Source organism: Engraulis encrasicolus, chromosome 9, assembly GCF_034702125.1.
Source record: "Engraulis encrasicolus isolate BLACKSEA-1 chromosome 9, IST_EnEncr_1.0, whole genome shotgun sequence".
Taxonomy (NCBI): Eukaryota; Metazoa; Chordata; class Actinopteri; order Clupeiformes; family Engraulidae; genus Engraulis; species Engraulis encrasicolus.
Window position 1 is genome coordinate 30,291,334 of NC_085865.1, and position 3,604 is coordinate 30,294,937.

Sequence of the window (3,604 nt, forward strand, 5' to 3'; positions counted from 1 at the left end):
CGATGGACTGGGCTCTGGCCCCAACGATGGACTGGGCTCTGGCCCCAACGATGGACTGGGCTCTGGCCCCGACGATGGACTGGGCTCTGGCCCCGACGACGGACTGGGTTCTGGCCCCGACGACGGACTGGGCATCGGCCCCGACGACGGACTGGGCATCGGCCCCAACGTCATCCTGGGCCGGCGACTCTACATCATCCTGGGCCGGCGACTCTACATCATCCTGGGCCGGCGACTCTACATCATCCTGGGCCGGCGACTCTACATCATCCTGGGCCGGCGACTCTACATCATCCTGGGCCGGCGACTCTACATCATCCTGGGCCGGCGACTCTACATCATCCTGGGCCGGCGACTCTACATCATCCTGGGCCGGCGACTCTACATCACCCTGGGCCGGCGACTCTACATCACCCTGGGCCGGCGACTCAACATCACCCTGGGCCGGCGACTCAACATCACCCTGGGCCGGCGCCTCAGGGCTCGTGCATCAACGGCTCACCTCAGCATTGCCCTGGGCTGTCGCACCTCAACACCACGGCTCAACATCACAACTCGGCATCACAATGGGCCATCGCCTCAGCATCGCACTGGGCTGTCGCCCCAACTTTAACGCCAGTCACCTGGTTGTATCGGTATCCTCATCCATCCTGCATGACAAACTTATCGCAGCTAACCACTGGTAGCGAGTAGGAGTTTATGTCTATTTTGATATGCCGTTTTTGTTCTGGTGCCGTTATTCAGTGATGTTTCAGCTTTCTGCTCTGTCCCTCTCAGGTCTCGATAACCGGCTCTCCAACTCTCCTCTGTCGTAAGCTCGCACTTTCTGCATTCTCCTGACTAAGGTGCCACCCTTTTTTATTGCTAGTCTAATCATGCAGTTACCGCAAGTTGTTTCTCTCAACCAACCAGGGCATCCGCCCCACTGCCTGTGTCCATGCCTGCTTTGCACAAGCATTCACCGCGCCACACCGCGTAGGTGTTTATCATAACTGACATGGTGTTATTATTCTTGGTCGAGATGTTTTCTTGGTGTTTCATTCATTGTTCGTTTCAGCTACAAGCTCTGCTCTCTCCCTCTCTTAGGTCATGATTACCAGTTGTCTGCCGATTCTCCTCTGTTTTAACCTGACCTTTCTGCTATCCTGGCCGAGGTGCTCGTCTTTTAATGTTAGCCACTCATGCTTTGTCTAAAGCTGTCTCTCTCACCACTCTGGGCAGACGCCCGCATAGTGCAGGCTTTCAGCCGCTGGTCCGACGCAGTGCATCTTGCATTCGGCTCATTCCTCGCTTTGTCATCTGGCTCAGTGCACTGTTTCTGTTCTGTTAACTCTGTTTCGTTCTTCTCGTTCCTCGCCCAAGAGGTATACAGCACGCTCGTTCAGCGTCGGCGTGGCCACCACGGCCGCTAAGCGGGGTCTGTCCCCTACTGCGATCAAGGCGCTGGGCCGTTGGTCGTCTGGCGCATACGCTTCCTGCATTTGCCTCACTCCTCATCACGTCGTTGAAGCATGCTATATCTGGTCTGTAACTTTATGTTTTCTATTCTCATTTCTGGTGACGGTGGTATTTTGCTGCACCGGCGGCATTCACTCCATCTCTTGGGGGGCTATCGCTCCGGTCACCCGGTCATGTCTGTATTCTATCCTTCTCTCATCTATCAGATCGATTTTATAGTGGTCCGTAAGCCTGTTATCTCTATATTTTGTAACATTGAACCAGCCTAGTTGCCATGGTTGTTTATCTATGATGTCAACTATCATACCACATATTATAGCCTACATTCATTCATCCATCCATTCATTTACTCATTCATCACCATGTTCTACTCTCTCTCCTAGGTCACGATTCCGGCTCTCTACCTACTGTCATAATCTAAGTTTTCAGCGCTCTCCTGACCAAGGTGCATCTATCAATCAAATCATAACGCTCTGCTGTGTCTCTGCTCTCAGCGCATCCGCGCCATGTCTTCTCGCATAGCCTAAGGTACCGACATTATCATCACCATCATCATCACAGGCTTCATGCCTCCGCTAGACCACCGCCCATAAGCTTAAGCCTTAGAACATCCCTATCATTTATAATCTCATTTAATCTATCATCATTTGTCTTCCAACACCTATCACTTATCACTCATCATCATCATTATTATTATTATCATTGTAATCATTGTCGTCATTGTCATCGTTATCATTATCATCTTTATCATCATCATCATTGTTATCATCGTCATCATTATCATCATTGTCATCATTATCGTCATTGTCATCATTATCATCTTCATCATTGTCATCATTGTCATCATTGTCATCATTATCGTCATTATCGTCATCATCGTCATCATTGCCATTGTCATCATTGTCATTATCATCATTATCATTATCATCATCATCTCATCATCATCACCTATCATCCTTCATCTTCCGTCTATCATCAATCAATCATCTAACTAACTTTTCATGTCTTTCAGATGGTGTCTCCTTGTAAGCGGTAGGTGAGTTCACTTCTAATCTCTATTTTGGGGCAGGCTACGCCCGCCTCCATCTCCGCTGGAGGATATGCTGTCCTATCCCGGAGTTCAACGCGAAGACGGGAACCTTCGCCAAACTGATTCATGCATTTTATCAAGTGTTATTGTTCGCCAAACTTTTATGCATTCCTGTATCATGTCTAATGTTCAATAAATGTTAATAACGTTCGTTTGCCTCTCGAGTCTTCATGGTAGAAATGGGAGCTTGCGTAAATTCTACCAGGGAGACTCGAATTTCTCGGCTGTCAAACTTAGCCTACTAGGCCAACCAACAAATCTTCCTTTTGACAGATCATACATGCGTCATCATTGCCCAGGATCGCCAACCAATCACAACGCGAGATTGGGGGTTCCCCCGTTACGCGTCACTCATGCATCGTTACCTCTCAGCCAATGGATCACATTCACGTTTGTTTAAATAGCTGTCACTCATTCTGTTCTCTGCTTTTCAGTTAAGCCGATTTTGAAGCCACCACCACCCCTCCGTCCACCGTCACCAGAGGTTCCCGTCTGTTAGGGGGCAGGCTACGCCCGCCTCCATCTCCGCTGGAGGATATGCTGTCCTATCCCGGAGTTCAACGCGAAGACGGGAACCTTCGCCAAACTGATTCATGCATTTTATCAAGTGTTATTGTTCGCCAAACTTTTATGCATTCCTGTATCATGTCTAATGTTCAATAAATGTTAATAACGTTCGTTTGCCTCTCGAGTCTTCATGGTAGAAATACTTTTTTAGGGGGGGATAATAAAAGAAAAGAAGAGAGAATAGAAGAAAGAAAAGACATGTAGAGAAGGAGGAGTATGCTGATTACGGGCTGTAGATGGAAGTTCTTCCTCTAACAGACTTGAGTGGTCTGGCGTTGCCTCCCTGCCTTGCCCTCTACAAACACACTAAAGCCAGTGTAACTTAACCCCTTATCCTTCATCAGTTACTCTCTCTCTCTCTCTCTCTCTCTCTCTCTCTCTCTCTCTCTCTCTCTCTCTCTCTCTCTCTCTCTCCATCTCTCTCAGTGGGTGAGGACGGAGGGTAGGCCCCTCATCTGTGCAGCATTAAGGGTGAAAAGCACATTAAGG

The 3,604-nt window shown here is 48.8% G+C and overlaps 1 long non-coding RNA gene across 1 annotated transcript; it reads left to right on the forward strand.

The window, feature by feature from the left end:
• Window positions 1-1,395: 1,395 nt before the first annotated feature.
• LOC134455099 (uncharacterized) lies at window positions 1,396-3,225 on the forward strand. The gene is made up of 3 exons (XR_010036020.1): window positions 1,396-1,986; window positions 2,471-2,494; window positions 2,983-3,225. It is a non-coding gene; the product is annotated as an uncharacterized LOC134455099 (long non-coding RNA).
• The last annotated feature ends 379 nt before the right edge of the window (window positions 3,226-3,604 follow it).